At 39.6% G+C, this 25,045-nt stretch overlaps 1 long non-coding RNA gene across 6 annotated transcripts in view; it reads left to right on the top strand.

Annotated features, from left to right (window-relative positions):
• The window catches only part of LOC145523457 (uncharacterized), a 245,234-nt gene that overhangs the window by 102,826 nt on the left and 117,363 nt on the right, over positions 1–25,045 (top strand). For 3 of the 6 annotated variants that reach the window (XR_014066571.1, XR_014066574.1, XR_014066570.1), the window contains one exon: positions 22,193–22,301. This is a non-coding gene — a long non-coding RNA (uncharacterized LOC145523457). Of the gene's footprint in view, positions 1–22,192; positions 24,113–25,045 lie in introns of those variants that run through there. The other 3 variants (XR_014066573.1, XR_014066569.1, XR_014066572.1) reach the window with 2 other exon arrangements.

Here is a 25,045-nt window from a genome sequence, read left to right as displayed (position 1 = left end):
TGTATAATAGTTCCCATCACTCAAGATATGATCATAATTTATTTGATAATATGGATATAAATAATAATTTTTTGAATCAATGTGCTTTTATTGAGCAACAATTATTCTCTGTGCTTCGTCGCTCAGTTGTGTCCGATTCTGCAACCCTGTGGACTGTAGCTCACCAGGCTCCTCTGTCCACAGGGATTCTCCAGGCAAGAGTACTGGAGTGGGTTGCCATGCCCTTCTCCAGGATTATGTTCTAGATGTTAAAAAAATAGAGATAATTTGTCAGTAACAAATTGACATTACCAGACTAGTACAAACAAGGAAAGCATCAAGTATAACCGGAAATGAATTTAATACCATAGAGCAAGGGAAATAGAGAGACTCAGTGATGGGATACATAAATGAATTGGGGAGATAAAAATGCTTCCAAGATAGGGTTAGAATGCCATGGAAAGAAAGTGAGGTAGGAAAATTGTTCTGGGCATAGGGAAAATTGAGTGCAGGAATGAGACATAAAAGACACCATAACATTTTACAAAACTATTTTGTGTATTTGTTGCTATCTATGTTGTATAAAATGTCATGCTTCCCTTCATATATATGTATATAGCTGGGGTGCAGAGTTCAAGGGAGAAAGCAGCGAGCTGAATATAAAGAGATAGATGAGTTGATATCAGGAAACTTTATACTGTGGTGAAGATTTTAGTGTGACATTTCGATTTATAATGTTACAAAAAATGCCTCATTATAGATATTAAATTTTTTTAATATACCAATACACTTGATCCTCACAAACTCCCTTTCAGGATGATAGTATAGGAAATAGTATAACACTTTCCTTCTCTTTTTTAAAACCTTTTTATTTTGTATTGTGGTATACCCGATTAACAATGTTGTGATAATTTCAGGTGAACAGCAAAGGAATTCAGCCATACATATACATATATCCATTCTCCCCCAAACTCCCCTCCCATCCAGGCTGCCACATAATATTGAGCAGAGTTCACTGCGCTATACAGTAGGTCCTTGTTGGTTATTCACTTTAAACATAGCAGTGTCTAGGGGGAAGGGATACTTAGGTAGTTTGGGATGGTCATGTACACACTACTATAACACATTGTTATAGAATGAAAAAATTAGATATCCAAGAAAATGTGTGAAAATGTGTGACCTGTATGACCTCCACGCAGTCACAAAGCTAATAAATGGTGAAGCTGGGAATCCAGCCCAAGTCTCCATATTTCTAAAACAGTATTTATTCATGGTCCCATGTTAAACTGCTTTCCCTAAGTCTGATACAGGTTTGAAGAGATCCTTCTGACTTCTAGAGCGTGAAAAAGGGCAGTTTTTCTAGATTCCTTGTATGTCACTAGGACAGCAACTCTACAACTCTGTTTTAAAATTTGGGATTTCTGGTGAGGATAGGGAAGACCAGCAAAGTCTCTATTGCTCTACCTCATTTCTATCACCACTTGTGGCTGTATTCTCTGTGGGTCTTCTCTTATTCTAGTAGTGCCCATTGGACTATTAGAAATGAGGGACACATCGATTGTTTCTGATTACTCCTGGTTTCTGCTCCCTTCTCTTCTCCTCCAATAGCTGAGTTGCTGGAGTAGAATTACTTAATCTCTCTGTGCCCACATGTTATCAGAGGGTCATTGGTTATTTGCAAATTCAATAGGGTTTAGATGACTGAGTAATTGAGGGCAATACCTTCAAATTTTTTGGTTATAGCTCAGCTGGTAAAGAACCTGCCTGTGAGTGCAAGAGACACACAAGATGTGGGTTTGATCCCTGGGTTGGGAAGATTCCCTGGAGAAGGAAATGACAACCTGCTCTAGTATTCTTACCTGGAAAATTCCATGGACAGAGGAGCCTGGCAGGCTACAGTCCATGGTATCGTGAGGAGTCAGACATGACTGAGGACACGTATCATGCATCATATACTAAGAAAAGGACGTTACATAATGATACAGTATATCCCTGTTGACCCTTGATAACTGTTCTGAGATTTACTAAACCTGAAGTTGTGCTACTGAAATCTGCATTATTCACCTACAGGCGTGCAAAAGGAACTTATTCTTCTAGCTTACATAAATGTCATTCAGCTGAGATCATCAAACTGAATATTGAGTATGAGGTAGGAAGTGAACCAGAGGATGTTGCTACAATAGCGATACATGAGGACCTCTGCTGTTGTGAGAAGAAGGACTAATGAAAGAAACACCTAGATGTATACAGAGAATTTCAATTTAATGTGATAAGTGAATGTAATCAGAATACACAGGATGCTATGCTATGCAAACAGAACAGAATCCCAGGATTGGAATTCAAAATAGGCTTCCTTGAAGAGAACATGCTGGAGTTGAATCTTGAATAATCATGAATAACCAAGTGAAAACAAATGAGACATTTTGCAACAAAGAGGCATTCAAAAATTTATTATTGACTTATACAGCCATCCATAGACAAGGGTGTAGTTCAGGAAAAAACAAATTAAACTTGGTGAGGCTCTTGACTCATTAATATTTTATTCCAATTAAATTTGAAGTATCAGGATCAACCACAGAAGCTCAAGAGGAAAAGAGATACAGACAAGGTGCCCAGATGGGCTATGTGGGAAGGAGGATGGGGTACTAAAACCTAGTAACTAAAAACAACAAGCATTTGTTATTTTTACAAATTTTTTTGAGAGTCAGGAATCTGAGAGCTGTTCAGCGGGGTGGTTCTGGCTCAAGGTCTCTCATAAGGTTGTAGTTTTGATAATTGGCTGGGGCTGCAGTTGTCTGAGGGTTTTCTGAGGACGATCTGATGTCCTGCTCACTCACCAGGCCACTGGCAGGCTTACTTCCTTGCTACCTGCTCCTCACCATGTGGGAAGTTTCCACATGGGCTGTCTGAGTGTTCTCACAACACGACAGCTGGCTTCTCCCAGAGTGAATATTCCAAGAGAGAGAGAGAGAACACTCATGTCCAACATGAAAGCCACAGTCTTTACAACCTAATCTCAGAAGTGATATACCATAACATCCCCTGTGTGTTATCAGTCACACAGACCAGCCTTGGTACAACTTGAAACTGGACACAGAGACTAAACAGCAGAATTTGGGGGATACGGGAGACTGTTTTGGAGGCTGGCTACCACAGCGAATTTTCCAGATCTGTTCAATGCAGTGCTGACTAAAGCCTAACTAGGTTACAATTAACAGAGACCAAGAGATGAAGAAGGAGAGACAAATAGTATGGATAAGTCTCTCATGATGCTCTACAGAGGAGGGGAGCAGGGTCATGAGACAGTAGTTGAAGGAAGACCTGGCATCAAAAGACACTCATTTGTTTTCTCTTTCTTCAGCATCCTCCCTAGGATTGATCCAGCAGAGCTAGTTTTGGAGGTTTGAAGTCAGAGGGATGAAATACCTGTTTCAAGAATAACTGAGTTAGTTGTCAGCAGAGGTGACTTCTAGTTCTTGGTCTGCACTAGCTAACTGACCTTAGGCAAGTGACTTGACTTCTTGGAACGCTGTTAAATAATTGATAAAATGTAAATGACACTGCATCCTCTTCAAATCCTATTATATGGCTCAATTGATATCATGGCTGTGAAAGTGCTTTGTGAACAGGAACGAGCTCCCTTCATGTGAGGGAAGCCAGCAGCTATTCATCCAGGTATTTTTACCAGCACTCGTTTCCCTAGGAGAAATTTGGCTTTGTCCGTAGGTACTCCCTCTGCACAGAAAATCTGTGTTTTGATCATCCAGTTTTAGATGAAAACAGCTATAGCACAGGGCTCTGTTCATCTCGCAGTATAATGAAATGTGCTTCTAGTACTTTTCACAGAATAAAATTTCAGATCCACCATACCCAATTTCTAAAAAGTGGCTAAAAGGTACTATGTATGGGCATCTCATTCGTTTTTCTCAATAATTTCTGGAAACATGTTAGACTCATCTTTGAAACTTTGAAAAAAAATACCTTTCTGTGGGATTCACCTACAGAGGTTATAATTTAATTTATCAGGGATGGCACAGGTTCGTCAGCAGTTTTTTTTTTTATTAGTTTGTTTATCTATTTTTTAACTTTACAATATTGTATTGGTTTTGCTATACATTAACATGAATCTACCATGGGTGTACATGTTTTCCCCTTCCAGAAGCCTCCTCCCTCCCCATCTCATCCCTCTGGGTCATCCCGGTGCACCAGCCCCGAGCACCCTGTATCATGCATTGAACCTGGACTGGCGATTCATTTCACATATGATAATTTACATGCTTCAGTGGCATTCTCCCATATCATCCCGCCCTCGCCCTCTCCCATAGAGTCCAAAATAGTGTTCTATACATCTATGTCTCCTTTGCTGTCTCGCATACAGGGTTATCTTTACCAATTTACTAAATTCCACACGTCAGCAGTTTTTTAAAATTGACTCACGTTTATAACGTGCAGTCAGGACAAGAACCACTGGTCTAAATTGTGTATTATCTACCTCTTTCCTGAGCTGGGTCCTTAGAATCTCATTCTTTTGCTGCATCATATCATTCAGCCTCAAATTCTCTCTGGTAAATTATAAGTGGTTTAATGGGTTTATAATTGGAATGATGGCTGATAGCCTACATTGAGAGGCATTATGTGAAACAGTACTTTGAAACTTATATTTAAAATAAAGACTTCGTTCATTATGTTGAAGGGTATCCTTTCTTTAAAAAATATGGGAGAAATCTCTTTTCTAAAGTCATTGGGTTCATTTTCCATCTTGTGGCCATTCTGAACGACATAGATAGTTATGTTTCTCTATGCCCATTGGTTGCTAAAAAGATTGAACACAGTTGTGTTCTCTAATGAAAGTTAAGAAGCAAACTATTAGTGTATTAAACTCCGTTTTGAGCCTACCTTGATATCTCCCCTTCCTTTTGCCTCAGTTGTCTTCTCTATTTAAAGTTCCGGCATTTAAGATGTTTGCATTATTTTAACTATCTTAAATCCTTTTGAGAACAAAAGAGGCTGTGTTCAAACTAGCCTATAAACAAAAAAAAAAAATAAATAGAAGTTTCTATCGTTTGCGTTATGGCTCCCCAGGTGGCTCAGTGGTGAAGAATCTGCCTGCCAATGCAGGAGGCATAGGTTTCATTTCTGGGTGTGGAAGATTCCTTGGAGAAGGAAATGGCAACCCACTCCAGTATTCTTGCCTGGGGAATCCCATGGACAGAGGAATCTGGCAGGCTACAGTCCATGGGGTCGCAAAAGAGTCAGATGCAACTTAGTGACGATGCAACTTAGTGACGAAACAACAACAAATTTTTTGGGTTATAAGGTAAAATATCTGATTTGACACTGTTTTTCATATAAACCAAAAGATCTATCCTCCAATTTCAGAAGGAAATTTGGATGGTTTAAGTGCTTCTAAATTCTTGTCTCTATTAACTTTGAAAACACAATAACCCTGGCTTTGCAGAACAAAGAGAAAACATGTGACTCAAAGATAATCTGCTAGAGACAACCAGACTCTTCCTTACCCTTGCCTTTCCCATGGACGTTTTCTCTTTTGAAAATAGGTCTTACATGCTAAATAGGGTGGACTATTGTCAGCTAGAAATAAGCCTAAGAGAGATATAAATCTCTTCTATTTTATCTTTGTTACTGTTCAGTCACTTGCTCCATTGTGTCTGACTCTTTGTGACTCTATGGACTGTGCACGCCAGGCTTCCCTATCCTCATCATCTCCCAGAGTTGGCTCAGACTCACGTCCATTGAGATGGTGATGTCATCCAACCATCTCATCCTCTGTCGTCCCCTTCTCCTCATGCCCTCAATCTTTCCCAGCATCAGGGTCTTTTCCAAGGGGTCAGCTCTTAGCATCAGCTGGCCAAAGTATTGGAGCTTCAGCTTCAGCATCAGTCTTTCCATTGAGTATTCAGGATTGATTTCCTTTAGGATTGACTGGTTTAATCTCCTTGCTGTCCAAGGGACTCTCAAGAGTCTTCTCCTATTTTATAACTTTTTTTTTTTATATAGCTGAAGTCTCTTTTTTTGTTTTTGCACATGGGAATTTTTTCTCAGAAGTGAATTTTTAAGTCTAATCCTAATTCAATTCAATCAGCTATATGGAAGGAAGACCTTGGGTTAAATTTGTTCCATATTAATATGAAGACATAACTGGCCTATCACCAGATTACCAAGCAAAGTAGCCAATATGGAAGTTGTTTTTAGATAATTTAATTACAAACCATAGCAAGTGTGTATATGTATGGTGGTGGCAAGTACCTGGTGGAGAGTTAAGTGGGCATTTTCAGTATCTTATCAGTATTTTTACACATGTCCTTTAAATGACCTATGCTTCTAATGTATACAAAGTGATATAATACAGGAAGTTTATGTAACAGCTCTAAGATACACTAAGTTGAATCTAGGAGTTGTGGGAAGAGTGAATCACAGCCTTATGTCTTTAGAAATCTTCCAGAATTAAGAAAAGAAAATCTTTCCATGAACGTCATTCTGCCTTTTTGGCAGAATAGAAGGCCGCCTGGCTGAGCATTTGGGTTTTGTGAATGAATAAGGAATCTCTTACCACCTATCATCTAACCAACACCTGCCAAGAAATCTGAGCTTTCCTTTTCTAATTGCCAGCCTGCCCGTGTTTCTGTTTTTTGTTGCTTCCAGCTTCCCCTAGCTGTGTTAATTGCAGGATTCCAAGTGCTTTCTACCACTGTGATGTTTGGAGTGTGATGAATGTCTGGAAGGGCTGCCAGGGACTTCTGGGGAGTGCTGGGGCTTCCAGAGGGTGTCAGGAGATGTTGGAACCAACAAGATTCTATAACGTAAACTTTCATCCTTTCTCTTGTTAATACTACTCCAGTAGCGGACAAATGTCTATTCATATTAATGTTAAAAGACCATCTTCAAATTCACCTACTTTAAAAAATATATATCTGTCCTGTTATGGAAGGGGTAGTTAATTCCAAATGTTTTTGCGAACAGTTCATCATTTTAAAGACCTCTTTCAAGTTTGCCTATCAAATACCTAACTTTGCCATATTTTCTTATGTGTTATTTTTTACTTCTAACTTTTCAACTTTTAAAAAATTTTATCTCATTATAATTTTTTGACTGTAATGGGTCTTCTCTTCTGTGCAGACTTTGTCTTAGCTGCAGTGGGGTGGTCCTCTTCCCTGTGGTGTACGGGCCTCTGCTTCCAGTGGCTTCTCTCATTGCAGAGCACGGGCTCTGGGCACGTGGGCTTCACTAGTTGCGGCACATGGGCTTAGTTGCTCCAAGGCATGTGGAATCTTCTGGAACCAGGGATAAATCCGTGTCCCTGCATTGGCAGACAGATTCTTAACCACTGGTCCAATTGAAATTGCACAATTCTTATAGAATTCTAACCAACACCAATTCTACATACTTACAAGTTCAACAAGCATTCCTAATGGGCACCATTCTGTTCTGGGAGAATGACAGGAGCAAATGTTGGAAGACATGGTAAGTTGATAAAGATCTGATAGGCATTGTTGATTTCTCAGTGCTTTTTATTTATTGATCCCCTGCCCTCTCCAAAAAAAAGGGATGTATTTATTTACAAAAAGGCAATACATAAAGTAAAAGGAATCGAACCTACGTCTGTTTGTCTCCTGCATTTGCAGGTGGGTTCTTTACCACTAGTGCCACCTGGGAAGCTCCAAAAGAGCATTTGCTGTGCTTAGTAATTCAATCGTGTTCAACTCTTTGCAACACTATGTACTGTAGCCCTCCAGGCTCCTTTGTCCATGGGGATTCTCCAGGCAAGAATATTGGAGTGGGTTGCCATGCCCTCGTCCAGGGGATCTTCCCAACCCATCAGTCTAACTGGGGTCTCCTGCATTGTAGGTGGATTCTCTACCAGCTGAGCTACCGGGGAAGCTCATTTAATTTCATTTATCTGAAACTAAATAGGCATTTCAATTATTTAAACAATGATTAACAGTTATATGTTCTTGTCTGCATTACTTATTTGTAATTTGTTTGAAATACATGATTTTTTTTTTCTCAGTTAATTTGAGTGATATTCAAGTGAAAAAGTGCTGGCCATGTTTTCCAGCAGTTGTGTGGTCAGGGAAGGACTGTTCAATAAAGTGACCTTAGAGCTACATCCTGAATAATGAGAGTAAGCCAGCTGTACAAAGATCAGCTAAAGAGCATTGCAGCTGGAGGGAACCACTATGGTATAGGCCCTTCGGTGGGGTAAAACTTCCTCTCCTTAGGGTAAGAAGGAAGACTGAAAGTTTGTAAGAAAGGGGGAAATGGGTAGGATCCAATGTTGGAAAGGGACATGGAGAAGTAAAAGCCATGACATGAAGTTTGGATTTTATTCTGAAAGCCAAGGAAAGCCATAGGCAGGTAAAATTCCTATTGAAGAGACTCCCAAAATAAATTATATCATTTAGGGTCCCATCAGGAGGCAGAACTATTCAGTAGGCACAATTATTACCATTTAGTGTAAGTGACAGGTTGATTAATTGTGACATCACTGCATGCCATGCATTACTAGCATCTCATTTCCTACTGGCAAGGTGCCTAACTCTGCATTCAAATTCAAGGACACTTCCAAACCAATTCACAACCTTGTCTTGAGTGGTCTGGGTTTTTTGGGTACCAATTTCTATAAATGTGAGAGGATATAGAAATCGCATAGCAATTTTAATGGAAGTAATTTACTAAACAAGATGGTTAACTAGAATTCATCCAGCTAGGTGACAAAAAGGGTAAAAAAAGAGAGAGAATTCTAAGGAAATAACTGCAGGAAGCAGCCACTCTGGACTGTGCAACAAAGGCAAGAGGTAGGACTTATTAAAGCCTGAATGAGGCGCTACTTGGAGTTGAAACTCAGAACTACTGCTTGGCATGTACTGGTAGCTCAGGATACCAGGAGGGGTCCTGTGGGGTAATGCTGCTATGGATATCTTTGAGAGGGCTCAATGAGGCGATTTCTGTGAGTGCTGGAAAGACCAAAAAGCAGATGCAGCTGCTTCTATGGAAGAAACCGCTGCCTCCAGGGTGATGACATGACAATCACAAGAACAGAAGAACGAAAAGAAGGAGCAAGTCTATCCTTCTTCCTGCAAAAAGGTGATCTGTACACTCACAGTCCTGCCATCATAAAGCAGAGCCCAGTGATGCTGAAAGATGGAAATGGATTGCCTGCCCCCAGGAAGGTAATGCAGGACCAATCAGCGCAGCAGGTGAGAGCCATACAGTGAGTCCTCCACTCCCTTTTTTGAGCACCTAGACATCTCACTGCAAACTAATTAACTGTTCTCCTTTTGAAGCCTCCTGAAGAGGCTTCAGAGCTCCGGACTAACTAACCCCCTCAATTCATGTGATTTTCAAAGGCAAATGTGTGTATTCTTAGCTTTCCTCCAGGTGCTATGAATCCAGACAAAGGAGGTCTGGATGATGGCAGTCCTCAGCATGATCTCAGACAGAAAAAGGATCTTTCTCCCTCTCACGGCTCTCATTCTGAGGATTATCCCTGATCCTCAGTTTATTAGATTAGAGCTGTTGCACCTTCTGCTAATCAGAAAACACTTGCTTTAGCCTCAGGTGATCTTCTTAGGTAATTAGCTCTGGTACCTAACACCTGACTCTTTCTATTTGGAGAAGGTTTGATAATCCATTTCTTCTTTCAGAAGGCCTGGGGACTGCTGGGAATTTCAGTTATGACCCAAGCTAATTTTCATGCTTATAGGTGCATATTTAATGATCAGCACAGCCTGCTCGGTCTTTGGTCTGTATTCAGTATCATCACACAGAGATGTAGCTACAGAGTCCTTGCTGTTCTGAGCCTTTGTCTTGAGTCCAGAGACTCAGGTTCAAAAGAGTTCTTAAGAAACTTCTCAGAGGTTCCTGAGGTGTTATTGAGTACAAGCCAATTACCAGTTCACAAAGCTGGTCTCTCCATTTACAGCTCTAGGAGGAGAGCAGGAAAAGGAGGAAGCAAAGACATATTCAGCTCTTACTCTTTATCAGAATATCTATATCTATATATATGTATTTCAAAAAGACAGAAACTCTGAAGTTGGCAATGTTTTCTGAACGAAAAGCATAAGCAAGAATATACACAAAATTATCCAGAAAAGAAGATTGGATCCAGGAATTCAAGTCTAACTGGAAAAAAATAATCCACATACTTTCTACCGTATCATGACACCTACTGCCCTGAAGAGTGTGGTGAGTATGGCAGCACACGTTGTTAACAGACATGAGACACATTGGATGCTTGTCTGGGTGTTATTTCAGTTCTTTAGAGGAAAAACAGCCCAGGTAAAAATGCTTGGCTGTCTGTGATGAGGCAATATCCCATGCATTTCCTTTTCTTATATATTTTTGTAAACACAACAAAGATTGCAGTGTAAATTACTTTCTTCTGTAAATCCTCTAGAGTGGAGATGTTGCTAAATTCTTAATTTGAAGGAGGCATAATTGCATTCCAAATGCTGGTGTGAGCTGTGGTTAGAGAAACACCATACTGGCAATGAATGTTACTTGCAAGGATGCACTAGTTTTAGTTGATTTTTCATGCTGCTCACAGGTAAAGTCTATATGCAATTTGCAAGCCTTCTCTCAGCTCTGTGCTGATAAAGGGGCCTGTGATTTTTATCTAACAGGGTAAGCAAAAGGTCATCACGCTGCAGATTAGAAATACAGCTTCCTTCAAGGAACGGGAAACTCAGAGATAACCACCCTGAAATCTCCCTCTGCACAGGTGAGGGGGCAGAACATGGAGACAGCGGCAATGGCTCAGAGAATTTGCAGAGACAGCCCAGCTCAAAGCTTTCGTCAGGGTGGGGTGGGAGTAGACTGAGTGAGGCTGGGTGGGCACAGCAACAAGCTTACCTTTTTAATGTTTTCTAAAGGAAGTCACCAAAAGGGAGGTGATCCAGTGATCATATTGCTTCATTTTGGTTTGTAGATTATATTTTGCACACATTTTCCTTGTGTCTTCTTCAAAACCTCCCTGGATAATAGAGATTGTTACAGTCAGAGGGTTAACTCTAAAAGAGAAGGGGCCAAACCATGTTCAAAGGTAGAGGAGAACAGGCTCAGGAGACACCGTTGCAACAAAATAACATATATATAAAAAATATGCAGATATACACAAGTACGTATATACGTATTATCTTAACAAAAGTCCTGGAAACTTGTCAGAGAAGAGAGTATTATCCTCATTTAGAGATTTTTTTTAAAAAGTGAAATTCACAGGTCTTGACTAGAGCAGAGATTAAATAGCAAAGCTAAACTTTTGTCCAGAATCTCTGGCTCATGCCTTTTCTTTTATTAAGCTGCCTGCAGGTAAAGACCATTCATCATTATCAGAGATATCATTACACCAATCGCCACTAGCTACCAAAAGCTCATAGGCAAAGTATTATTAAATACACTTTCTATACAGCCTCATTTAATCTTCACTAAAACTATACATGAGGTTGCTTGGTGACAAAAGTACATAAACCCCTCAAGAAAACAGTTCGAATGTAGCAACGTGGACCTGGAACCACAAAGCCCTTGAAGGAAACATCCATGAAGATAGCCATAGAATGCTGCTAAGAAATGGTTTGTATCAGATGCACCTGGGTATACAGTATGAAGTGTATAACAACCTGGGCAAATAGTTATCACCAGCTTGATCTTTCTTTTTCTTATCTGTAAATTGGGAAATTATATTGTGTGGCTTTGTTCTGTATATACTTGGCTAAAGCTAAGATCTGTATTTCCTAAGATCCTCTTCACAACATGGTTAGAGTTGGTCAAAAGAGGAACATGCTTGGGATTAGGAAGGTGAAGTGAAGCAGAAGTCATTCCTTTCAGAAAATCAGCATGATCTGACGTCATAGTGAATGAGTGTGGAAATGCCTGGCAGTGTCAGCATGCCCTCGCAATCTTCCCATTCCACAGCTGACTCCTCTTATTGGTGGCTGGCTTTGATGACCAGCAGTGGTAGCAGGCCGACAACCAAGTGCTTGGCTGTGGACTCACAAAAGCAAGAGATACAAAGAGGCAACAGTTTCCCAGAAAGCAAACCCCCTGGTAGCTCAGACAGTAAAGAATCTGCGATCCCCTGGAGAAGGGCATGGCAACCCACTCCAGTATTCTTGCCTGGAGAAGAGAAGCATGGCAAGCTACAGTCTAAGGGGTCGCAAAGAGTCAGACACAACTGAGCGACAAACAATTTGACTTTCACTTTCTGCAACTCTGCTTTAGTGGCAGATATGTTTGGCTTCTTGCATTTATCTGCAGGCTCTGATTTGTCTGCCTGTGCCGGGCATCAGGCTGACTGGTTAGCAGTGGTTTCTCTTATTCCCTCCCACCCTTGTCTTCCAGGTTTTCACTTTCCTGCCTCCTCCCATATTTGTGCCAGGTATAATTCATATAACAAATCTGCATTTCTTAATACTTACAATGACTCTGCTTTCCTTGGTTTTGACTAACTGAAATATCTCTGTAATCTTGTAACAGCTGAATATGGTGCTTAGTTGCTCAGTTGTGTCCAACTCTTTGCGACCCTTTGGACTGTAGCCCACCAGGTTCCTCTGTCCATGGGACTTTTTAGGTAAGAACACTAGAGTGGGTTGTCATTTTCCTCTTCCAGGGACTCTTCCAGGCCCAGGGATCAAATCCTCACCTCCTGTGTCTCTTGCATTGCAGGCAGATTCTTTTTACCCACTGAGCCATCAAGGAGGTCCAAATGATTGGAAAAGTTTACATATAACAAAACTTGGTATAAAGTCATGGCACAATAGATGTTACCTGCAATTATTATCATCTAAATGTTGTCTGAACCTCAACATAATTTGCATGCAGTGAAATGTATGGATCTTTCGGGTATGGTTTGATGACCTTGGCTGACTGCACACACCAATGTTCAGCAGTATGCTGGAACCGTATTACAAGGACTGATCTATATAAGATTTTTGCAAGTCAGCTATTCAACCATTGGTAGGAGTATTAATACCAAAAGAAAAATCTACAAATGATAAAAACTGGGGCTCTTTGTTGCTGAGTCAGTTTGTCAGCCAGCACACCACTGTAAAATCTAGATCTTATCAAGACATCAAATAAAACCTTCATGCCAGAAAGATTCTCTTGCTCCTCCCCTCTTATTTCAACCCTCTAGTTTCAACTAGAGCACTGACGTTGTTCTCTTACCTTAATTTTACCTCTTCAGAACTTCACATAAATGTAATAATATAGTTTCTACCTTTTTGTGTTTGGATTATTTAGCTCAATATAAGGTTTTTGAGATTCATCCATGCTATTCCAAGAAACAGTAATATCTTTCTTTCTGTTGCTATGTGACTTTTAATTTTTATAACTATGGCAAAGTTTTTAATCCATATCTCATTTCTAGACACTTGGGCTTATTCCAGCTTTGGGCTACTGTTAGTAAAACTCCTACTAACATTCTTGAACAACTCATTTTGTGGACATAATATTTTTGTTTCTCATGAAAACCTATCTAGAAGATGAACCACTGGCTCATAGGGCAGGAATATCCTTTTCTTTATGAAAAATTACCAGACCCATTGCCAAAGATATTGGATAATTTTGCACTCCTGCTAGTAAAACATATAAAAGTTCTGGTTGCTCTCATCTCAGCATAAGCATCATTGTTGTCTCCTGTCTTTTTTTACTTTAGCTATTCTGCTTGGTATGTAATGGCATTTCATTGTGGTTTTAATTTTCATTTCTCTTATGACTAATGATGCTGAGCACTTTTTCATTTTCTCAATGGACATTCATATACATTCCTTTGTAAAGTAACTGTTTAAGTATTCTGCCTATTTTTATTGGGTTGTTTGTCTTTTTATTATTGAATTACAGGAGTTTATATATTCTGAATACATGTTATTCCTTAGCCATATGTATTGTTAAGTATTTTCTCCTAGTCTATGACTCAGTCACTTACTTTATTAATGTATTTATTGAGCACACAGTTTTGACTTTGATAAAATATATTTTATCACATTTTTCTTTTATGAAAAGTCATACATATACACCTGGGTCCTGTTTATAAAATCTTTGCCTATCCCTAAATTCACAATGATTTTTCCTATTATTTGTTTTCTCTGTGAAGCCTAATATTTTTAACTTTTATGTTTGTGTCTATACTCTTTTTCAATTAATTTTTATATATGGTCTATGAGGTATAAGTCAAGTTTCCCTTTTTAAAAATATAGCCAATTGTTCTAGCACCACTTTGTGAAAAGACTTTCCTTTCCCCGTTGAAATGCTTTGTGGCCTTGATCAAAAAGCAATTGACCATGTAAGTGCAGGTGTACTTTTAGACTGTCTATTCTGTTTCACGTCTCTAATTGTCAATTTGTATGCAACTAACACCTTGTCTTAATTACTCTAGAAGTTGTCCTTCAACTTTCACCATTTGGTTCAAGATTATTTTGGCTAGGCTAGGATCTCTGTATTTCCGCATAATTTTTGTGTGTGTGTGTGTAATAAAGTTTTATTAAAGTATAAAGGAGACAGAGAAAGCTTGTGACATAGGCATAAGAAGGGGACAGAAAGAGTACCCCCTTGCTAGTGTTAGCAGTGGAGTTATATACTCTAAGATAACAGGATTAGCCAGAAATTTAATCCAGAGACTGTCCTCAGGCGGGATACATTATTGTTATATAATCCTAAGGAATGTAGAGAGAAAAGAAAAAGTTTGTCCTTTCTTCTTCCTTGAGAATTCCAGACCCCTCTCTCCTTGGGGACCCCTAGACTTCTTATCAACCTGCCTAGGAAAGGACTCTCTCATTCCCCCCTTTTCTTTTAGGAGAATTATGTTGCCAAGGGAAAGGGGCATCATTTTCGTTCCATAACTACTTCTTGCTGTTTAGGGGCATAGTCCCTAAATTGTTGAGGCAATATATTCTCCTAACCCTCATATTGAGGGTCTCTGATCCAGTGGCCCCAAGTAATAGTTGGAGGAGGCTGTGGCACTCATAGGAGCTCACACAACCATTTGTAACTTAAAAGCTTTTAGATGGTTAGAAAACCCCATTATACAGTTACAGACGTAAGGCAAAATAGTCATTTAACCAAGTTAAAATCGAAATGAAAAGTCACATTGTGTCCATAGTTACATCAGTCCAACTTAAGGTTGTTAGATGTCATCAGTTTAAGAAGAGGCATCACATGCGATTGTTGTTGAAGGTATTCGCAGACTTGGAGAAAGTCTTTTCCTTGAAGTGGAGATGTCCACCATGGGAAGCCTTTCACTGATGAAGAGGGGAGTGCTCCACAGACCCAGCACTTAGACTGATTGTGAAATGCTGCGTAGGAATGAGTCCAAGACAGGAAGGTATTGTCTTGAGAATCAAACAGCAGACTCAGGATCTCTGGCATCAGCAGAAGTAGGCTCACGTAGATTATCAGGCCCCTCTGAAAAGTACACAGTCAGAGCATAGAAAGTAAAGACATAAAATGACGCTGCTTAGTTCTGGTCAGGGTGCCACCTCTTCACTCGAGTGTGAGGTACCCACAAATCAATTCCTGGCACTTTGACAGCTGTGGGAGAAGAAAGAATAACCGGGTAAGGGCCTTCCCAGAGGGGCTCAAGGGATGGGACCCCAGACCCCAGTGTTTTTATGAGGACCTCGGTTCCTGGCTCAAATAGAGGATTGCTTGACTCAGAGGCTGGGTCAGGAGTCATCTCCCGGAGTTCTGTTAATGCCTGTTGAAAAGCTGAGAGCTGAGTTACTGGTCCTTCTAACAACAATGACTGGTACTTAAGAAGCCTACTGTCTGTCATCCAAATATTAACCTTAGAATTTAAGATTCCACTCACATCATGAGAAGTCAATACAGTAAGGTTTCGTCCATTAATTATTTTCACATAATTTTTTCAAAAACTTTTTATTGAAGTATAATTGTTTTAGAATGTTGTATTAGTTTCAGGTATATAGCAAAGTGATGCAGATATGGATATAGATATATATTCTTTTTTCAGATTCTTTTCCCCTCTAGATTATTATAAAATATAGAATATAGCTCCCTATGCTATATAATAAGTCCTCTTTGGTTATTTATTATATATATAGTAGTGTGTATCTTTTTGCCTTTTCATACTGTTCATGGGGTTCTCCAGGAAAGAATACTAAACTGGTTTGCCATTCCCTTCTCCAGTGAACCACATTTTGTCAGAACTCTCCACCATGACCCATCAGTCCTGGGTGGCCCTACATGGCATGGCTAATGGTTTCATTGAATCAGACAAGGTTGTGGTCCATGTGATCAGTTTGATTAGTTCTCTGTGGTCATGCCGCCACTGATTCATGCCTCTGCCAGAGATTCCTGGATACTCACTGGCTAGGATGGGTCAGTCTCTAGTGGGGTCACTGCTCCTTTCTCCTGGGTCCTGGTGCACACAAGGTGTTGTTTGTGCCCTCCAAGAGTCTATTTCCCAGTTCTGTGTAAATTCTGGCGGCTCTATGGTGGGGTTAATGGCGATCTCCTCAAGAGGGCTTATGCCACACCCAGGTCTGCTGCACCCAGAGCCCCTGCCCCTGCGGCAGGCCACTTCTGACCCATACCTCTGCAGAAGACACTCAAACACTTAAAGGCAGGTCTGACTCCGTCTCTATGAGGTTTCCTGGTGTGCACAAGGTTTTGTGTGAGCCCTCCAAGCATCTCTGGTGGGTATGGGGTTTAATTCTAAACATGATTTCACCCCTCGTACCATCTTACTATGAACAAAGCTAGTGGAGGTGATTGAATTCCAGTTGAGCTATTTCAAATCCTAAAAGATGATGCTGTGAAAGTGCTGTAATCAATATGCCAGCAAATTTGGAAAACTCAGCAGTGGTCACTGGACTGGAATAGGTCAGTTTTCATTTCAATCCCAAATAAAGGCAATGCCAAAGAATGTTCAAACTGCTGCACAATTGCACTCATCTCATGCTCATCTCATATGCTAGGAAAGTGATGCTCAAAATTCTCCAAGCCAGGCTTCAACAGTATGTGAACTGTGATCTTCCAGATGTTCAAGCTGGATTTAGAAAAGGCAGGGAAACCAGAGATCAAATTGCCAACATCGGTTGGATTATCGAAAAAGTAAGAGAGTTCCAGAAAAACATCTACTTCGGCTTTATTGACTACACCAAAGCCTTTGACTGTGTTGATCACAACAAACTGTGGAAAACTTTTAAAGAGATGGGAATACCAGACCACCTGACCTGCCTCCTGAGAAATCTGTATGCTGGTCAAGAAGCAACAGTTAGAACTGGACATGAAACAACAGACTGGTTCCAAATCAGGAAAGAAGTACATCAAGGCTGTATATTTTCACCTTGCTTATTTAACTTATATGCAGAGTACATCATGTGAAATGCTGGGCTGGAAGAAACACAAGCTGGAATCAAGATTGCTGGGAGAAATATCAATAACCTCAAATATGCAGATGACACCACCCTTATGGCAGAGAGAGAAGAACTAAAGAGCCTCTTGATGAAAGTGAAAGAGGAAAGTGAAAAAGTTGGCTTAAAACTCAACACTCAAAAAACTAAGATCATGGCATCCAGTCCCATCACTTCATGGTAAATAGATGGGGAAACAATGGAAATAGTGAGAGACTTTATTTTTTTTGGCTCCAACATCACTGCAAATGGTGACTGCAGCCATGAAATTAAAAGATGCTTGTCCCTTGGAAGAAGTTATGACCAACCTAGACAGCATATTAAAAAGCAGAAACATTACTTTGTTGACAAAGGTCCGTCTAGTCAAAGGTATGGTTTTGCCAGTAGTCATGTATGGATGTGAGAGTTGGTCTATTAAGAAAGCTGAGCACTGAAGAATTGTTGCTTTTCAAATGTGGTGTTGGAGAAGACTCTTGAGAGTCCCTTGAACTGCAAGGAGATCAAACCAGTCAATTTTAAAGGAAACCAACCCTGAGTATTCATTGGAAGGACTGATGCTGAAGTTGAAACTTGGCCACCCGATGTGAAGAATTGACTCATTGGAAATTACCCTGATGCTCAGAAAGATTGAAGATAGGAGGAGAAGGGGACAACAGAGGATGAGCTGGTTGGATGACATCACCCTCTCGATGGACATGAGTTTGAATAAACATTCAATGTTGGTGATGGACAGGGAGGCCTGGCATGCTTCAGTCCATGAGTTCACAAAGAGTCAGACACGACTGAGTGACTGAACTGAACTGAATGTATATGGGTTTCCCTGGTGGCTCAGATGGTGAAGAATTTGCCTGCAATGCAGGAGACCTGAGTTCAATTCCTGGGTTGGGAAGATCCTCTGGAGGAAGGCTTGGCAATCCAGTGCAAGTATTCTTGCCCGAAGAATCCCCATGGACAGAGGGGCTGGCGGGTTACAGTCCATGAAGTCACAAAGAGTCAAACCGACTGAGCAACTAATGTCAACATGGCAAAGCACAGGGTGTGTATGTTAATCTCAAAGTCCTAATTTATCCTTTGTCCCTTTCCCCTTTGGTAACAGTATTTTGTTTTCTATGTCTTTGGGTCTATGTCTGTTTTGCATATGAGTTTATTTGTATTTCATTTAGATTGCATTATAAGTGATTACATATGATATTTTAGAATAAATTTGCTAACTTTTACAATAAGTAAAACCTAAAGATATTTTGATTGGGATTATGCTAAATCTACAGGTCATTTGCCTGGGGTTGGAAATGGTAACATACTCCACTATTCCTGCCTGGAAAATTCCATGGTCAGAAGAGTCTGGCTGGCTACGGTTCATGGGGTTGCAGACAGTCATACATGACTGAGCATGCATGCATGCATGCATTCACACACAGGTCATTTAATGCAAACTAGTACAGCCACTATGGAGAACAGTATGGAGATTTTAAAAAACTGGAAATAGCCCTATGACCTAGCAATTCCACTGCTGGGCATACACACTGAGAAAACCAGAATTGAAAGAGACACATGTACCCCAATGTTCATTGCAGCACTGTTTACAATAGCTAGGACATGGAAGCAACCTAGATGTCCATCGGCAGACGAACGGATAAGAAAGCTGTGGTACATATACACAATGGAATATATCTCAGCTATTAAAAAGAATGTATTTGAATCAGTTCTAATGAGGTGGATGAAACTGGAGCCTATTATACAGAGTGAAGTAAGTCAGAAAGAAAAACACCAATACAGCATATTAATGCATATATATGGAATTTAGAAAGATGGTAACAATGACCCTATATGTGAGACAGCAAAAGAGACACAGATGTAAAGAATAGACTTTTGGACTATGTGGGAGAAGGTGAGGGTGGGATGATTTGAGAGAATAGCATTGAAACATGTATATTAACCATATGTGAAATAGATCGCCAGTCCAGGTTCGATGCATGAGATAGGGTGCTCAGTGCTGGTGCACTGGGATGACCCAGGGGGATGGGATGGGGAGGGAGGTGGGAGGGGTGTTTCAGGATGGGGAACACATGTACACCCATGGCTGATTCATGTCAATGCATGGCAAAAACCACTACAATATTGTAAAGTAGTTAGCCTCCTGCTGCTGCTGCTGCTGCTAAGTCGCTTCAGTCGTGTCCGACTCTGTGCGACCCCATAGACGGCAGCCCACCAGGCTCCCCCGTCCCTGGGATTCTCCAGGCAAGAACTCTGGAGTGGGTTGCCATTTCCTTCTCCAATGCATGAAAGTGAAAAGTGAAAGTGAAGTCACTCAGTCGTGTCCAACTCTTAGCGACCCCATGGACTGTAGCCTACCAGGCTCCTCCATCCATGGGATTTTCCAGGCAAGAGTACTGGAGTGGAGTTCCATTGCCTTCTCCAATTAGCCTCCAATTAAAATAAATAAATTAAAAAAATAAAATACTGGGACTCACAATCCATCAAAATTATATACCATTCCATTTGCTTAGGTCCTATTTAATTTATATTGCTTTATACATTAATATTTCAGTGCCTCACATATGTTTTGTAAAGCTTATTTTTAATTTATTGCAATTTTATTTTGTTTTCCATTTGTTGTTGTTGGTGGTGTGGTAATGAGGAGCTCAATAGATTGCCTATATTCAGCCTTGTCTCCTCCCAGGACTTGGTACATAATTTGTAGGGCTATGTGCAAAATAAAATTATGGAGCTCTTTGTTAAAAGTTCAAGATAGTGACAGTAGAGCATTAAACCAAATATAGGGCATCTCTGAGCATGGGACCTAGTGCAACTGCATAGATTATATGACAATGAAGCCTACCCTGTCTCCTACAATATTGCTAAATTCATTCATTAGCTTAAGAAGAGATATTTGGTAGATAACTGAGATTTTCTACATAAATTTGATACTTTGCCTGTAAAAAATTATAACTTTATTAAATGTTCCTTCCCAATCCACATTATTGTGCTGACTAGACCCTCCAGTTAACTTCTATTCAGCATAATGTTGAATGGAAGTGGTGAGAGTAGGCAGATTTGCTTTCATCCCATCTTCAAAGGATTATATTAAGTCTGTCTCTGCCTTTCAGTTGTTCATTTACATTTAAAGTAATTATTGATATTGTTGGTTTTATGTTATATTATTATTTCTTTACTGTTTGCTGCATCTCTTTTGACTTTGTCCAGGCTTTTTTTTTTTTCATTAAGGCATATTTTGGTATCCTATGTTATCTTCTCTCTTGGATTATCAGTCATACTTGCTTTATTTTAAGTTGCTCCAGAGCTTAAAATATGTATCTTTATTGACTACAATCTAGTTTCAAAAAAGATTATACCATTTTGCATGTAATATGAGATGCTTAAAGCAGCATCCTTCTGTTTTCTCACTCTAGTCTTTTGTGCTTTTTTTGCCATACATCTATACAGACTTGTTGTTGTTCAATCACCCAGTTGTGTCTGACTCTGCAACCCCATGGACTGCAGCATGCCATACCTCCCTGTCCCTTACCATCTCCCAGAGTTTTCCCAAGTTCATGTTCATTGCATTGGTGATGCCATTCAGCCATCTCATCCTCTGACGCCCTCTTCTCCTTCTGCCCTCAATCTTTCCCAATATCAGGGACTTTTCCAATGAGTCATCTGTTCACATCACATGACCAAAATACTGGAACTTCAGCTTCAGCATTAGTCCTTCCAGTGAATATTCAGGCTTGATCTGCCTTAAGATTGACTGACTTGATCTCCTTGCTGTCCAAGGGACTCTCAAGAGTCTTCAGTACCACATTTCGAAGGCATTAATTATTTGGGATTCTGCCTTCTTTACGATCCAGCTCTCACCACCATACGTGACCACTGGGAAGACCATAGCCTTGACTATACAGACCTTTGTTGGCAGAGCAACGTCTCTACTTTTCAACACAGTCTAGGTTTGTCATCACTTTCCTGCCAAGAAGCAATTGTCTTCTAATTTCATGGCTGCAGTCACCATCTGCAGTGATTTTGGAGACCAAGAAGAGGAAATCTGTCATTACTTCCACTTTTCCCCTTCTATTTGCCATGCATTAATGGGACTGGATGTCATGATCTTAGTATTTTCTAACATTTAGTCTTAAGCTGGCTCTTTCACCCTCCTCCTTCACCCTCATCAAGAGGCTCTATAGTTCCTCTTAGCTTCCTGCCATTAGAGTGGTATCATCCACATATCTGAGGTTGTTGATGTTCATAGCTACACAAGCTATGAACCCTATATTATATTGTTCCTATTTTTACTTTAAGTGGTCAGTTATTTCAGTGACATGAAAATATATGTTTACTTTATATACTAATATATTCCATATAAATTTTTATGCTTACACAAATTTATACATTATTTACATTTTATGTTTACCTTTATATATATGCTTATATGCAGTGTTTCCATATAGTTTTATTTACCTTTAACCTCTAGAATACACTCACACATAACACACACAGTTCTACCCTACAAAATAGTTGCAAATATTGTACCAATGAATATTTTATTTCCCTGAACAATTTGCAGTGTAAGTAGCTAAATATAGAATTTCAGGTTTACAGAGTTTTTTTTTTTTTTTTGCTATTTTGTTAGCACTTTAAGGATGAAGATGTCATTTCATAGTTTTTTTCTCTTTTATGTTATTTCTGATGAATAGTCAACTCTCATTCTTACTATTTTATCAATGAATATAATGTGTTTCTTTTTCACCAATGAGAATTTGATCCCAATACCATTTTTTTTTAAATAACAGTAACATTTCTTCTCTAATTCAGAATTCTGTTTTTTTCAGATGAAAAATCCACCACAGTTTCTGTGTATCTCCTCACCTGTCCCAGGACTTACCCCTAGTGAGCTGAGACTCCTCATCTCCAGTGAATTTTGAGAAGCAGACAGCAAGGGTAAGTGGCAATGCCAGTGAAGGTTATCTCCATTTCAACACGTTTGAGATGTTGCCTGTGCATTGTCAATATGTACAATCCAGAGAAGACCCTCAATGAATATGTGTGTATCTGCCTGTTGGGTAGTGATGTACCAATGTTTGGTGTCAAGGATTTGGTGGGAGCAGTTTGTTGCAACAAAAAGGAGTATTTTTTCACTGACTTTGACTTTCTTTAGGATGCCTGGTACATAGAGATAATAGAAAGTAAATTTGTGTCAGCTTTAATACCATTTGTAAATGATCTACAGATATAGCGTCCTCTTTTATCAGCTCTGCCTCCCTGGATTTGCCACAACTGCCAAGCGCCCTCTCGTGCCTTCTTTAGGCATGAACTTTTGGAAATGATTCTCATACAGTTATGTCAGCTATGACCATGATCGCAGAGCACTAATACAAATATTTAGGACAGAGAAACTGTTTCTGAGTGTTGAGTTACATTGAAAGAAATGTAACTAGGACAACAATGATTAGCATCTCTACAAAGCTTTCTGGAGAAGAAAAGGAAACTGGCTCAGACAGGTTAATAACTATTCATAATCAGCCAGATCAAGTATTGAAAATAGATTTAAGCCCAGATATGAATAGTTCCCAAAGTCTGTATCCCTAAAGCCTAGACTGTATGGCTCTTTTCAAGCCCCAGTTATCTGTGAAATTCCAACCACTTCTTTAATCTTCCATGCCCTTAGTTTCAATTCCTGTAAGGTAATATTATCATCATGTCTTACAGATCCCACAGAAATTAGATGAAACAAGATAAAGACCTTAATACAAGGAATGAAGTTTTCAATGGTTCTTAATGAAGAGATTGTTTTTTCTTAATTTTTACATTCCAGGATTGATGGGAAAAAATAGGACAAGCTCATAATCTGATCACTGCCAAAGCCTTTGGCTATTTCTCCTAAATGCATTTGCAAAGTGTTTCTCCACTATTTCTCTTTTCTGAGTTGGCACATAGCACCAAGCATCTTGAGTTGTTTCAAATAAGGGGACTTCTCAGGATGTTATTCGTGGAAGTAAGTTTTATTAAATAAGTTTTATTTCCATGAATAAATTAAAATTGGAAATAAGTTTTCCCCCAGTTTTATTGAGATTTAATTGACATGTAATAGTGTGTAAGTTATAAAGTGTACAATGTGTTATTTGATACACTTATTATTGATAGAGAGAAATGATTTCCATGGTAGGGTTAGTTAACATTTCTATTGCCTCACATGGTTACCATTTATTTTTTGTAGTAAGAATAATTAAGATCCATTCTCTTAGCAACTCCAACTATGTAGTACAGTATTGTTAACTATGATCACGATACTGCACACGAGCTCTTCAGAACTTTTTGTCTAATAACTTTAAGTGTATGTACCCATTGATGAATGTTTCCTCATTTCCCTCACCTTCCAGCCCCTGGAAACTACCATTCTACTCACTGTTTCTGTGAGTTTGTCTATTTTGATTCCATATATAAGTGAGATCATACAATATTTGTCTTTCTATATCTGACATTTCATTTAGCACAATTTGTCTGTGTTGTTGCAAAATGCAGAATTTCCTTCTTTCTCATGACTTAATAATATTCAGTTGTGCTCAGTGTATATGGTTGACCTTTGAACAATTAGAAATATTGTTTAGGGGTACCAAACCCTCTAGCAGTCAAAAATCTCAGTATAAGTTCACAGTCAGCCTTTCTTATCTGCAGTTCTATTGTATATCCACGGATTCACCAAGTGTGTATTGTGTAGTACTATAGTACGTATTTACTGAAAAAAAAAAAATCTGATTATAAGTGGACCCATGCAATTCAAACCCATGTTGTTCAAAGGTCAACTGTATATGTAGGTATTTAAGTACATATCTCACATCTTTATCTATCGTCTATAGATAGACACTTGGGTTGTTTCTATATGTTGACTACTATGAATAAACTGCAATAAACATGAGGGTAAATATCTCTGATGCCGTTTTCATTTTATTTAGCTATCAGTAGTACCTCAGCTGGTAAAGAATCCACCTGCAATGCAGAAGACTCCAGCTCAATTCCTGGGTTGGGAAGATCCGCTGGAGAAGGGATAGGCTACCCACTCCAGTATCCTTGGGCTTCCTTGGTGGCTCAGCTGATTAAGAACCTGCCTGCAGTGCAGGAGACCTGGGTTCGATCCCTGGGTTGAGAAGATCCCCTGGAGAAGGGTTAGGCTACCCACTCCAGTATTCTGGCCTGGAGAATTCCATTGACTGTATAGGCCATGGGGTTGCAAAGTGTCGGACATGACTGAGTGACTTTCACTTTCACATACCCAGAAGTGGGATTGCTGGATCATTAACATGTTAGTTCTATTTCAGACTTTTTGAGAAACCTCCATACTGTTTGCCATAGTGGCTGCACCAATTTATATTGTCACCAACAGTGCCCAAGTGTTGTTCCCTTTTCTCCACAAAGTGTCTCTTTGCCACACTTTTTATCTTTTGTCTTTTTGATAAAGGCCATTCTAACTAACAGGCATGAGATGATAGCTCATTGTGGTTTTGATTTGCAATTCCATGATAACTAGTGACACTGGACAACTTTTCATGTTCCAGTGGGTCATGTGTATTTCTTCCTCTTAAAAAGTATCCATTCAGTGGAGAAGGAAATGGCAACCTGGTCCACTATTATCTGGGAAATCCCATGGACAGAGGAGCCTGATGGGCTATAGTCCACAGAGGCACAGA

The sequence above is a fragment of the Giraffa tippelskirchi genome, chromosome 10, assembly GCF_054371585.1.
Source record: "Giraffa tippelskirchi isolate mGirTip1 chromosome 10, T2T-mGirTip1v1.2.pri, whole genome shotgun sequence".
Classification (NCBI taxonomy): Eukaryota; Metazoa; Chordata; class Mammalia; order Artiodactyla; family Giraffidae; genus Giraffa; species Giraffa tippelskirchi.
This window is presented reverse-complemented; position numbering and strand designations above follow the sequence as displayed.